A 15,251-nucleotide genomic window follows, 5' to 3' on the forward strand; every position below is an offset into this window, starting at 1 on the left:
CCTGCCTCGTGCTCTCCTCATTGATTTCTTGACGTAGACTCCAAGTCCTCTGGATCACGTTTGTTCCGAAAATCACGTTCCCGAAGGTTTCATTCCGTTTGGACTCCGTTTGATATTCTTTTTCTGCGAAACTCTGAAATAGGCAAAAACAGCAATTTGGGCTGGGCCTCCGGTTAATAGGTTAGTCCCAAAAATAATATAAAAGTGTATAAATAAGCCCATTAAACATCCAAAACAGAATATATAATAGCATGTAACAATAAAAAATTATAGATACGTTGGAGACGTATCATAGGTTCCCATTCATCATGCAATTTTCTAGGAATTGATACTTCTAATTCCAATTTTTCTTCAAAAGATTTCATCATAGCATCAACAATATGTTTAGTAAAAGCTTTATTTTGTTCAGAAGCGTGGGGTGAATTGATCATGGATTGCAAAAAATAAATACAATCAATCAAAGAGCAACTATCATAATTAAGGTCTTTGTAATCCAAAAGAGTGGGCACATCACTAGTTAAAGTTTTGACCTCTCCAAACCCACTTTCATCAATTTTCTCAACAAGATTTTCACCCTCCAAAATATTGGGACGCCTTCTGTCGGTGGAAACGACATCTATGGGATCACTGGGATCCCTTCTACGGTTGGCGGGCGCGGGGTTGTGCAAAGAGCGGGTCTAGAAGCCAGCACGAGGATCGTTTACCCAGGTTCGGGTCACGAGGATGCGTAATACCCTAGTCCTGCTTTGGTGTATATTTGAGTGTTCCTGAGCTGTTGAACTAGCTACGGTGTGTCCTTCGTCCAAAAGATCCGAATCCCCCCTCAGTATGCCTCGAGCCTCCTTTTATAGTCAAAGGGGGTCGCCACAGTGGCACACAGGAGGTGGAAAGGTATGTACAGTGTACAAGTTTATCGCCTATCATTACGGGACAAAACACATTCAATGCGCTCCTTAGGTGTCCCCTTGCTTTATCGGGGACGGTAACAAGGCCCGTCCCGTCCGTCGCCGCTCCGTCTTGCTTCGACACGCGTCTAGGCCAACGAGGCGTCCAACGCCATGTAGGCTGGCAGGCTGCTGAGTTGGCCTGGTGGTAGGGTCTTCACGAAGATCTGCCGCCACCACGCAGGTGCTTTACTAGTTGGATTAGTACCCACGTACTGCCACATGGGTACTTGCTTTAGTTGGTGGGTTGGCCGCCGAGCTGGGCGGCGATGGGGCGCAAGGCCTTGCCGCGGTCTCGCATATATTCCTAGCAAGGGTCTTGCCGGGGCCTTGTGAGCGCCCTTCGCAAGAGTCTTGTCAGGGCCTTGCGGGTGTCTTCGGCAAGGTGCCTTGCCGGGGCCCCGTGTGCATCCTCGGCAAGGAGCCTTGCGGTTGTCTAGTCTTCTGGTCCTCATCTAGGATTTGTAGGCTCTCTGTGTTCACAAAGATCTGCATGCCACCATGCAGGCCCTCCCCAAGACTTGGTTCCAACATTGTCGATGGTGTCGGAACTCTCAGGCACAAGGGTGGCTGGAATGCTAGCGTTGGGGCGACTTTCCCCAGCAAGGGTCTTGCCGGGGGAAAGCCCATCTTATTGCTCCATCTTCTGCGCCCCTGGTCGGAGCGCTGCTCTGGTGGTCTTGCACTTCTACTTCCCTCCTCTGCCCTGCTAAGTGTGGTCGCAGGCACGACTCTGACTTCCCGTGCACAATTAAAGGGGTATAAAAGAGAGCCCCTACTTTTGTACACCGATAGGAGCCCCCAGGCCTGGGCCACACATAAGCGCAACGCGTTGTTGGGCTAGGCCCAAAACAGTGTGCGGGCACGCGGGGCGTAGTTTTACTGCGGTAACTTCTCTGCTGGTTGCGCTTCCCCAGGACCTGCGTTGAATGCACGACGTGGGGGTCGTGCGTGACGTGGGGGTCATGCGTGGGGCGATTGCTTCCCTCATGCGTCACATCATAGCAAATGGTAAAGAGGCGGCCCGTGCCTTCCCCATAAAAAGGAAAAACCGCAGGCGCGCTGCTCATTTACCCTCTGCGCCTCTTCCAATCTCGGCACCGCCATTCCTCTTTTCTTCCTCAGGCGAAAGATTTGAAGTTCTTGCCTCTGCTTGCCCCCATTGCTCTTGATCCTTCGCCCCCTCCCAGCTGCCATGGCACCCAAAACCAGTAGGGGCAAGGGAGTGGCCAAGGATGCCGGGGGGAAGGAGGCGCCGGAGAGCGAGTCGGGGGTGCGGCGGATGCAGCTCGCCTACTTCCCGTCGATGGTCGACGCGGTCCACCTCAAGAACTTCTTGCCCCTATGGGGGAGGAAGACGAGCGGCACCCTGCCACGCGCGTCGTCCCCACCGATTTTGCGAAGGACGGCCCAAATCGGTACCCTTTTTTGTCAATTTCTTCTCTTGCGGGCTCTGCCCTCCTTCCTCTGACTTCTTCAACAACGTCATGCACACCCACGACTTCCATCTTTTGGATCTCACGCCGAATGCCGTGGCGTGCATGGCTCTCTTTGCCCACCTCTGCGAGGGCTTTGCCGAGGTGCTCCCTAGCACGGCGCTCTTCGGCCACTACTTCTACCCTCTCCTCCAACCAGGGGGCGCCATCTCTGGGAGCATCGCCTGGATCCCGAGGACCCAGGAGAAAGGCATGTACCCGGAGGGCACCCAGAAGGAGAGGTGGGAGGAGTGGCGGGGCCGGTGGTGCTGGATCGAGGAGAAGGATCCGCAGGAGTTCTGCCGGGTTCATCAGAGCCCGCCGACCCGCCGCGGGGACTGGAGCGACCTCGACGCCAACAACAAAAAGCTCACGGTCGCCACCACCAGGATCCATCGCCTCACCATGGCCGGGCTCACCCACGAGATGATCGGGGCCGACTTCATCCGACGCCGAATCACCCCGCTGCACAACAAGGGGAGGCCGGTCTGGTATTTTAGGAACGCGGCCGACATCATGAGGCTCCGCCCTAGTCTGAAGCATAACTTTACGGTGATGGGGCACACCCACTTCTGCCAAAGGCTCTTTCAGCTCGACGTGGATGGCGACGGCAAAGCTGAGAGGACCGGCAGGGCCGCGAAGGCCGGCAAGAGCGTCAAGGGGCCCCTATTTGGGTTGCCGGCGGGAGTGGTCCCGCTGAGCAACAATTCTCGCCAATCCGCCATCATCTCCATGATGCTGGATTTCAATGCGAATGGCCTTGACCCAGCCTGGGCCGAGCCGCCAGCGGAGAAGGTGCAGGAGTTCTTCGACACTTTGTCGGAGAGCTATGTCCGTGACGAGCCGCTGCTCATCCAAGACACCACCAAGGTGGAGCTGGACTACATCGCCGCCAGGGTAGCGGAGGAGGCACTCACCAGGGAGGCCGGCAGCGCCGGCGCCATGGTGGACGAGGCCGGTGCGGCCGCGGAGGAGAGGGAGCTCGCCCAGTGGGCGGAGTCTGCTGAGGAGGCTAGCAGCACCGACACCGGTGTCGGTGTCAAAAACTGGCGGATATCGGGTAGGGGGTCCCGAAGTGTGCATCTAAGGATGATGGTAACAGGAGACGGGGGACACAATGTTTACCCAGGTTCGGGCCCTCTCTATGGAGGTAATACCCTACTTCCTGCTTGATTGATCTTGATGAATATGAGTATTAGAAGAGTTGATCTACCACGAGATCGTAATGGCCTAAACCCTAGAAGTCTAGCCTATATGACTATATCTCTGTTCCCGGACTAAGCCCTCCTGTTTATATAGACACCGGAGGGGACTAGGGCTATACAAAGTCGGTTACGGAGAAAGGAATATTCATATTTGGACGCCAAGCGTGCCTTCCACGCCAAGGAGAGTCCCATCCGGACACGGGAGAGAGCCTTCGGTCTTGTATCTTCACAGCCCATTAGTCCGGCCCATGTCCAACAGGTCGGACGCCCGAGGACCCCTTAGTCTAGGACTCCCTCAACCGGGGCCCCTCTCATTGAAGATGTGGTCGAGGAGTCGATCAAGGAGGAGGCCGAGGCTGACGACCGTCCGGCCACGGGGAAAAGGTGCGTCCTGTGGTGGGCCAGCTCCGGTGAGCCGGTCCAGTCCAGCAGGGCCACGCAGTGGCAGCCGCCCCAGGAGCAGCTCTTGCGTGAGACGAGGGCGATGAAGTCCGCGGTAGTGTAGAAGGCGGGAAAGGCCGCAGTGGCGAAGAGGGCGGCGACTGGTTCCTCCTCGTCCAAGAGGTACCGGACCCCATCCCCTTCCCCTTCAGGCAGCACCTTAGAGGCCGAGTTTGACCCTGGATCTTTTAGTCCGGCGAGGAAGAGGAAGCTAGTGGAGGGGGAGGTGGAGGAAGAGTAAGTATTTCTCCCCCACATCATCTCCTGTGTTATCCTTCTTTGATTTGATGTTATCTTCACACGGACATGGAGACGCTGGCCAAGAGGGTGGCGAAGAGGGCCAAGGCCTCGACGGGCGGCAAGCTCCCGGCGGGTACTTCACATACGCCGTTGCTCGTGGATAACAGCCGGGATAGCAGCCTCCGGCGCAGCCCCTGCCTCAGCCCCCAGTGTAAGCTCATCACTCACTCCTCCATTGATGAACTTTCGGGTGTGAATCCTTGATGGTGATCTTGCCGGGTTTGCAGGAGAAGAACGGCAGCAGGAGGAGCCGCCGAGGGCCACCCCCAACACGCCGCCCCCCTCAACTACGCCGCCCCGAGGGACGTCCCCGGTGAGGGCATCCACCACCGAGCCCATGCATATGGAGGAGGAGGAGGCAAATTTGGGTGCCGGGGGTTCTACCCCGGCAACGAATGCTGGCGGGGAGGGCAGCACTTCTTCCCTGCCTGGCATGGGTGAGTTATTCGCTTTTTGTCCCTGTTCTTTCTTCTTCTTTTTGAATCTCGGTCATGGCTCCGCCTCATTCCCCTTCTCGGTATCCAGATCCTTCCTCGGTGGACCAGGAGGACATTGACACCGTCATCGAGGAGGTCACCAGGGACGCCGAGGCCGAGGCCGACAAGTTCGCCGCCGAGGAGGCCGCCAAGACCGCTGCTAAGGATGCCGCCAAGGGGCCTGTCGAGGAGGTAGGCAAGGACATTGCCGACGAGGCCGGCAAGGGGCCTACCGGAGAGGCCGACAAGGCCGCTGACGAGGAGGGGATGGTTAACGACCAACCTTCCTCCTCTGCTGCCTCTGGCTCAGGCAAGTACTTGAAGGTGGGCAACGACCTGTTCGTCCACCTCCCAGGAACGACAGGCACCAGGGCGCCAACCGAGGGGGAGGTGTTCGACGACGAAGTGCTCGCCTCTGCCGGGCTCCAGGTTGTTGACGAAACGAGTGCCGGCGGCGGCGGTTCCTAAGAGGAGCAGCTGCTTCGGTCCATGAGCACCAACTTCCAGAAGCTCCAGGCGCTTCACCATGCCCGCCTGGACAAGGCAAAATCCAGGATGGCGGCGGTGGACAAGGCGGAGGCGGATCTTGAGGGGTGCATCACCGATACGCAGGCTTGGTTCTGCCAGGCCCACGAGGAACTGAAGATCACCCAGTGTCGTGGTTTTGTCACGGCAGATGTCCTAGAGAAAGGACTTAGTCGTGGAGCCATCGCTACGGGTTAGCTTAAAGGGGTTAAAGCGGACAAGGGACGCAAGAGAGTTTTATACTAGTTCGGCCCCTTACGATGAAGGTAAAGCCTACGTCTAGTTGTGATGGAATTGATGGGGTTTCAATGACCAGGGAGCGAATACGCTTTGCCCGAGTCTCGAGTTGTTGTCTGTTGTCCTTGAACCGCCGCCGGGTCGTCCCCTTATATACATGGGTTGACGCCCGTCGGTTTACAGAATCCCGAGGCCGGTTCATAATCGTGTCCGGCTCGTCTCTGCTACTTCTATCTTACAGCACAAGTTACATATCAATACCGGTTTTTGTCTACAGGCCTTAAACCGGCTTTGGCCCCCTGGGCCTTCATGAAGCGTCACCGTCTGTCTTCATGGACTTCAGATACAGATGAACTACTTATGGGGTTAACCCGGCCTCTCCTCGCCGGTTTACGCCCAGTGGTAATATCCCCAATATTAGGCCCCAGATTGATTTGAACTGGTCCATGTCAATCCTCAATACTTAAGAAAATTTCTTCTTCAACATCTTCACATAATCTTGTAAACCGCCGTGACATCATCTTCTAGGATCATGGTAAACCGCCGTGACATCACCTGTCATTAACGAGCCTCCGACAATCGAGGTGACAGCTCCGCTTCATATCCAACATTTAGGCTCCTTGATTTTTGCACTTGACGCTTATCTTTCTGCCCTTATAAATAGGGCCAGGGGGTCTTTCCATTTCGCCCCTCATGCCTCTTCACCTCGTCCTCTTCCTTGCACTGCTCGACCTTTGGAGCTCCGCCGCCACCGTCGACCTTCGCTTCTGCCTCAACTCCGGCCGCTGCATCACCCTGAACGCACCAGAGAATCTCGGCGCCTCTCCGCTCTTCCATCAGCATCGGTAAGCCCTCTTTCCTTCCGCCATAGATCTGTCATTAGGGTTTCAGTGTTCATCGGTGTTCGTCGGTGTTCATCGTTTGTGCAATAGCTCTTTGATTACAACCTTGATATTTATCCTGTATGGCGATAGCCGTAGCCCTTCTTTTCCATCCATGCATCTCGTTTTAAGTAGAAAATCCCATCTGAACCTTCATCAACTGCTTCGGTACCAATATTTAGGTCTGAATATATTTTCATTTTCTGACATGCGGTAGATCTTAAATTATAATGCCAACTTGTGAAACCTGTTTTTCCCTTCACTTATACATCTTTAATACCAGATTGGGCGGTTTAAATTTATATACAAAACGATGACCCAGTAGATACCATTAGTCCCCTGTTGAACCGCCAATGCATTACACTGTTTCCATTGTCAGATTCCGGTTTACGAATAACCAAATCCGGTTTATCAATATGTGTGTTATCCTTATACCGCTGTATAGTTGTCCACTATGAATCTTAAACCGGCAATAATCATCTTTCAGACTTCTATTGCCATGGCCAAGCAAGTCTATGAGTGCAATTGGGCTCCTTCTCGAGTAACCGAAGAGCAGTTAAGCAATCTTGTTAAAACGGGCGCTTTAGCCAAAAAAGATGTCATCCACTGGAGGGTCCCTGGCCCGGAAAATCCTCCTACACCCAAGGATGGAGAGGTAGTCGTGTTTGCTGATCATCTCGGACGAGGTTTTAGCCCTCCCGGTTCAAAAAATTTCCGGGATGTACTGGCCAGCTTCCAACTGCGCCCTCAAGACATCGGTCCCAATTCTGTGACCAATATCTGCCACTTCCAAGTCTTCTGTGAGGTTTATCTGCAAGAGGAACCTTCAGTCGAACTGTTTAGGGATTTCTTTCACTTAAACCGTCGCACAGAGTTCTCAGATGGACCCAATACGGAACTAGGCGGAATGGCGGTTCAGAAAAGAAAAGAAGTCACCTTCCCTCATCCCAAACTCCACAGTCACCCCAAAGACTGGAACCAGACTTGGTTTTATTGCATGGATACCTCTCCATCTGAGAAAACCCCCTGCTGGGTTACCGCCCTGAACGCCTGAGCAACACACATCCTTTTCCTGAGAGGTTGACTGCAAGAGAAAGGGCCAACTACGCTCCTCAATTATCAAAGCTTAGAGCCTTCATGGAAAACGGTTTGACCAGAGTTGACCTTGCTCGTTGTTGGATAAGCTGGAGCATTCTGCCTTTAAGCCGGCGCTCCGGTTTGATGTGTGAGTATACGGGGAGTTTGAAGGATGCTCAGCGGCACATTGACATTCAGCTTACAGATGCAGAAGTCACTGAGGCTGTAAAAAAGATATTAAACGAACCGGAGGCTGTCTGTGCCCAAACCGGACTACTCCCTTTCTGCACCTTCGACAAACCACCAGCTGTAAGAATCCTATAATATTTTTATCTGAAGTTGCTTCTGTCCAAATATTCTCTGAAAGTGTGATTATTTCCTGACAGGGTGATGATCCGTTCTGGAACAAGAAACCATCACAAGACAAACCGGCGATGCCGCAAGACAAACCGGTCAAGCCAGTTCGTCCAAAGACCAAGGTTGTTAAAAAACCTGCCAAGAAAAGGACCACTACATCCTCCGATCCACCAGCTGATGACGATGTGGGTAATCCGGAACCAGAGGTAGAACTTGACTCTCTTGGTTCATTTTTCGCACATCTCATTGACAATGATTATTATCAGGACGACGCTGAAGGCAGTCATGCTGAGGACGTAGAGGTAACCATTCTTTCCTCCGATCAGATCCTCTGCCAACATAAAAAATCCGTCAAGCAAACCGGAAAGTAAAATTTTCTCACCCTCTTGCTTACTTGGACCCAAACTTTCTTTTGAAGACGCAGCAGCACGAGGCTCGCCGTACAACCCGACAGAGCGGCCAGGTAGTTACCTCCGCCGGTTTACCGAACAGTCCGGTTCGGAAACGCCGATCAGAGGTCTCTTATCCCATTGATACTTCATACCCGAAAGCAGGTTGTTTCCGCCAGCCTCTTAACCCGTCCGACTCAAATTATTAGGGTACTTCTCACTCATCTTCTGGCGAGTCATCGGCCACACAGCTTCCACCCCTCAAAACAGTTCCTGAGTGAGCTATGCACGTGTCTTTATTCTTGATGTGTTATCTTTTCACTGTACTGATCCACATGTCTATCTCTTCTCAGTGCCAAGCCGAGACCCAGCAAGAAGGCTCGGTTAAGCAAACCGGCTAATGATAATGTAGCTGTTGAACCGGAAAAAACGCCAGATCCAGAAGAAACCGACGCTGACGACATGCTTAACGATCCGCCGCCTCAAGACCATGACTTCCTTGCCGAACAAGTGCAAGTTGACACTACAAGCCATGCAGACCGGCCAACTAGCCCTGTCCGAACTGATGACAAACCGGTCAGTCCAGTTAAGGACACTGACAAACCGCCAACTCCAGTGAAGGCTGCTGATGACCAAGATGATGACATTATGATTACTGGCACTGGCCACACCACTCCTGGCAATCCTGCCGCTTTGTCAAAGCATACTGCCAAGGACGATCTCTCTGCTATCGGCAAAGGGAAAAGGAATGCCGATTTATCAAGCTACGCCCATCTCAATGCTCAATATATTCACTCTGGCTTCTTGAACCGTCTGTATACCATCCGTGACTATGAAGCTAGTTTGGTAAACTTGATGAAGGAGCGATATAAGGTAACTACCATTTTTCTCTTTTGTCCAATTGCAGTTTATCAACTCCTAGTAGCCCCCAAGTGACGGTTTATGATACCAATCGAAACCGGGACTTTTATCATAACTTAACTTTGCATATTTAGCCTCAAGGGACCGGATTACTTCTTTAATATGAACCGGTTCCTTAAAACTTGCCATACTGCTCTTTCATCGGTATAGCCCCCAAGGGCCGGTTTAACTTTATAAAGATGAACCTGGACTGTATAAGAATTCCCATACCAACAATTTTTGAACAAACACACATTAGCCCCCAAGTGCCAAGATTAATACTTGTATTGTGCTTGGGACTTGTATAAATTTCTGGTAAGGAGCAAATATGCATTAGCCCCCAAGTATCAAGGGCATAACTTGTTATGTGCTTGGTACTTCAAATATGTACTGTCAACTCATTATGTATCTGTCTCTTTATAGGCTGAACTGAGCAAGAAGGAAAGCCAAACCGCTGATCTGCAAGAGAACATCAAGTCCCAACAGGCCGAACTTCCAAAGCAAAAGATGAGCTGACGAGCGCCTTAGCCGCTATGGAAAAGCTAAAGGAGAGCTTTGCCAAGGAGCGGGCGGATTGGAACACAGAGAAATCCGCTTTGCGAAAAAGAGCTGAAGACGCAGAAGCTGCTCTCAAACCGGTGGTAGACGAGCTGACTGGTGTAAAGTGGCAAGTACATGCTATGACTGTTGCTGTGTTTGGTAAGCATCCTTGCTTTATACTTTCCACATATCTTCCCATGCATTGCCGGTTTACTGATGTTCTAATGATGCAGGAACTCGCATAAGTCATCTGGGCTCTGATGTTCAGAAGAAGCTGAAGGCTGCCTACATGATTATAGAGCAACTGTATACCGGCGCACAACGAATTATCTGCACCGCTTCTCACAATAAGCCGCCCCCGACGTTAATCAAGGATACCTTAGATAGGCTATCTATGCTGCCTGCCCGGGTAGAAGAGCTAAAGAGGTCTGCTACAAGGGCTGGCGCTCTGACCGCACTAACCCGGGAAAAAGCATGGGTGCCTGACCTTGATCCGACGGACGTGGCTAAAGGCTACCCAAGCTTAAAAGAAGACGGATCAGAATTTTGCACTGAAGATCTCCGCGCCATAAACCGGGAAGTACGTCCACTAGCTTGTCAACTTGCTGAAGAGGCTGATCTTTCATTTTACCAGGCGAGTTATGATACCAATAACAAACGGGTTGCTGCACCAACTCCTGAGGCTCAAAACCTGATCCCTCCAATCCGTAAGCACACTTATGCCCCTGACATTGAACCGTCCACCCTTATAAGCGACGAATCTGTGTTCCAAGTTTTAACTGGGATCGACTGGACAACTGTTGACTTCCAGCAGCTGGGTAGAGACGAAGAAGATGAACCGGTGCAAGTTGATCCGCAGCCGTCAGGTCAAGCTGATAAGCAATCATAATCCGGGGCTGGTTTAATCTTCCATGCTGCTGCAATGCTTATTGAGAAACAATTATCCCTTTGGGCACTGAAATGCCTTGTAATAGGCTAGTTAAAACACTTGGTCTGTTATGCCTTCGTGCATATTTATCTGGAACTGATGCGTGTTAATCCGCCATGCTTAAGATATGATGTTCATAATCCATAGCTTTTATTCAAGTTGTTCCTGCAGATAAGAAGCTTAATGCGCCCTGGCGGTTTACCACCGGGCGGGTCATGATACCCAAATATATATATGACCAAGGTTTATAACCAAGGTTGTAAAAGATAACCAAATATGGAAATATATGATACCTGTGACCTTTAGGCATAGTGTTGGCTGACCAACTTTGTAATGAGGGTAATAACCCTAATCCGGAGTAGAAGTAACTCCTGTTATATGATGCCGGTTTACAATAAAACCGTTCCGGGTTGTGATAAACACCGGTTTATTCCATACTGGTGACTTTGAGTCAAAACCAGACCGGGCTTATAGTCTCCGGATTATAACTTGATCATGTACTCACAACTTATAGTTGACAGCCTAACCGGGTTGATAAACACCGGTTTGAAAACATCACAAATCTTATCAAAAGAAAGAGAAACTTAGCAAAAGGCAAATAAAACTGTTGCAGTCAAGGCTTTTCACGGGCTGCCGGGCCCTAAATTCGACAGCAAAGAATCTCCAAAAAAGATTGTGAGCTGTGCTCAGTGGGTGCCTATGTTTGAGCTGTTGTTTTTACAACACTCTCTTTGGCCCCAGATTGATGTGGCTTTGAGCCGATCAAGAGGTGTGACTGTGGTTCGGATACGACCAAGCCCCCAAGTGATGATGTGGCATTGCGCCGATCAAGAGGTGTAGCTATGGTTCGGGTTCGACCAAGCCCCCAAGTGATGCTGTGGCATTGCGCCGATCAAGAGGTGTAGCTATGGTTCGGATACGACCAAGCCCCCAAGTGATGCTGTGGCATTGCGCTGATCAAGAGGTGTAGCTATGGTTCGGATAGGAGCAAGCCCCCAAGTGATGCTGTGGCATTGCGCTGATCAAGAGGTGTAGCTATGGTTCGGATACGACCAAGCCCCCAAGTGATCTAATATGAAGCTTTGAGAAGCTAAATCAAGGGGTAAACCGGACGCCGCTTTGTAAGCTCCATGTAACCACACATGATGTAAAAAAACAATAGATACCCCACTTTAGCTGAGGTTCCAGTTTATTATATTAATCATAATATATACAATGTCATAATATGTACATCAGCAGAGCCTATAGCTCAAGTATAGTAAGGCCGAAGATGAGCAATATTCCACAGCCGGTTGGTCTCCTCCTCTGATTTACGTGAGTCTTTGCGCTCTCGAACATCGATTAGTAGTACGACCTGTTGTGTAGATTCTTGCTGACCACAAAGGGTCCTTCCCAAGGGGGGGATAGCTTGTGCATATCCGTCTGATCCTCGATGAGCCGAAGCACCAAATCACCTTCTTGAAAGGTTCTGGTTCTAACCCGGCAGCTATGATAACGATGCAGATCTTGCTGATAAATCGCCGAACGGGCTGCCGCCATGTCACGTTCCTCATCCAACAGGTCAAGAGCTTCCTGCCGTTCCTTCTCGTTGTCAGCTTCAACATATGCCGCTACACGAGGCGAGGCATGACGGATGTCACTAGGAAGAACTGCTTCCGCTCCATAGACCATGAAGAATGGTGTGTATCCTGTCGATCTATTGGGTGTGGTATTGATGCTCCACAACACAGAAGGTAACTCCTCAACCCAACAACCCGGCGTCCGTTGCAAAGGAACCATAAGCTGGGGTTTGATGCCTCTCAAGATATCTTGATTGGCCCTCTCCACTTGACCATTGGACTGGGGGTGAGCCACTGATGACACGTCAAGCCGGATGTGCTCATGTTGACAGAACTCCTTCATGGCACCCTTTGACAGATTGGTACCATTGTCTATTATAATGTTGTGTGGAAAGCCAAACCGGAAGATCACCTTTTTGATGAATTGAACCGCCGTGGCTGCGTCACACTTACTAACTGGCTCTGCCTCCACCCACTTCGTGAACATATCAACCGCCACCAAAAGGTGGGTCTTCTTGTCCTTGGACCTCTTGAAAGGCCGAACCATATCCATCCCCCAAGTTGCAAATGGCCAGGTGATTGGAATCATCCTCAATTCTTGAGCCCGTACATGAGTGCGCCTTGAGAATTTCTGACAAGCATCACATTTTTTGACCAAGTCCTCGGCATCAGCATGAGCTGTCAACCAATAGAAACCGTGACGAAACGCCTTGGCCACCAAAGATTTTGAACCGGCGTGGTGACCACAATCTCCTTCGTGGATCTCACGCAAAATTTCATGGCCTTCCTCAGGAGACACACAGCGTTGAAACGCTCCTGTCACACTGCAATGATGTAACTCTCCATTGATAATAGTCATGGACTTCGACCGCCGGATTATCTGCCTGGCCAAAGTTTCATCCTCTGGTAACTCGCCCCGGTTCTTATATGCCAGATATGGAACCGTCCAATCCGGGATAACATGAAGAGCCGCCACCAACTTAGCCTCCGGATCAGGAACAGCCAAATCCTCTTCACCAGGGAGCTTGACGGACGGATTATGCAAAACATCCAGGAAGACGTTAGGTGGAACCGGTTTATGTTGGGAACCCAGGCGGCTTATAGCGTCCGCCGCTTCATTCTTCCGCCGGTCCACATGATCACCTGATAACCTTTAAAGTGACCTGCAACAATATCCACCTCACGACGGTATGCTGCCATGAGTGGGCCCTTGGAATCCCAAGTGCTGGACACTTGTTGAGCCACCAGATCCGAGTCACCAAAGCACTTAACTCAGCTTAGGTCCATCTCCTTAGCCATCCGAAGACCATGGAGCAAAGCCTCATATTCAGCTGCATTGTTAGTGCAAGGGAACATTAAACGGAGAACATAACAAAACTTATCACCTCGTGGGGAAGTTAATACGACTCCAGCCCCCGAGCCCTCCAATTGCCTGGATCCATCAAAATGAATAGTCCAATAAGTATGATCCGGCTTCTCCTCTGGCGCTTGTAACTCTGTCCAATCATTAATGAAATCCACAAGTGCCTGAGATTTGATCGCCGTTCGGGGTATGTATTTCAACCCGTGAGGCCCGAGCTCGATAGCCCACTTAGCAATCCGGCAAGTTGCTTCCCTGTTCTGGATTATATCTCCCAAAGGAGTAGAGCTGACCACCGTGATGGGATGACCTTGGAAATACTGCTTAAGCTTCCGGCTTGCCATGAAAACCCCATACACCAATTTTTGCCAATGTGGGTACCTCTGCTTGGACTCAATAAGTACCTCACTGATATAGTAAAACGGCCTCTGAACCGGATATTCCTTTCCTGCCTCTTTGCGCTCCACCACAATAGCCACACTAACAGCCCGAGCGTTAGCTGCCACATATAGCAATAATGGTTCTTTGTCAACTAGAGCAGCGAGAATCTGCGGATTAGCTAGCTGCCGCTTTAAGTTCTCAAATGCTTCATTAGCGGCGTCACTCTAGACGAAGTTCTCCGTTTTCTTCAGCATCTGATACAAAGGGATGGCCATCTCGCCAAGGCGACTGACAAACCGGCTCAACGCGGCAATCCGGCCTGCCAGGCGTTGAACATCATTGATACACTTCGGTTTAGCCAAGGAGGTGATGGCTTTGATCTTTTCTGGATTAGCTTCAATGCCCCTGTTAGACACCAAAAAGCCCAAGAGCTTGCCTGCAGGTACACCAAAGACACACTTGGCCGGATTAAGCATCATTTTATAAACCCGTAGGTTATCAAAGGTTTCCTTCAAGTCATCAATCAATGTCTCCTTCTTCCTTGATTTTACCACAATATCATCCACATCGGCGTGAATATTGCGGCCGATCTGTTTATGGAGACAATTCTGCACACATCGTTGATAAGTCGCCTGGGCACTCTTGAGCCCAAAGGGCATGGACACATAGCAGAAGGCTCCAAAGGGAGTTATGAAGGCTGTCTTCTCCTGGTCTTTAACTGCCATTTTGATCTGATGATAACCAGAATATGCATCCAAAAAGCTTAAACGCTCGCAACCCGCCGTAGCATCAATAATTTGATCAATACGGGGAAGGGCAAAAGGATCTGCTGTTCAAGCTTTGTTAAGATCTGTGTAGTCCACACACATACGCCAGGTGCCATTCTTCTTGAGGACCAGCACCAGATTAGCCAAACACTCAGGATGGAATACTTCAACATAAATCCAGCCGCCAAGAGCCTGGCTACTTCTTATCCAATAGCTTTGCGTCTTTCTTCATTGAACCGGCAGAGAAACTGCTTGACTGGTTTATACTTAGGATCAACATTGAGAGTGTGCTCAACGAGTTCTCTCGGTACACCAGGCATGTCAGAAGGCTTCCATGCAAAGATGTCCCGATTCTCATGGATGAACCCGATGAGCGCGCTTTCCTATTTTGGATCCAAGCTAGCGCTGATGCTAAACTGCTTGGACGAATTGCCAGGCACGAAGTCAACAAGCTTAGTCTCATCCGCCGATTTAGATTTCAGGGCCGGATCATGCTCTGTAGTTGGTTT

This window comes from Triticum aestivum, chromosome 3D, assembly GCF_018294505.1.
Source record: "Triticum aestivum cultivar Chinese Spring chromosome 3D, IWGSC CS RefSeq v2.1, whole genome shotgun sequence".
NCBI classification, from domain to species: Eukaryota; Viridiplantae; Streptophyta; class Magnoliopsida; order Poales; family Poaceae; genus Triticum; species Triticum aestivum.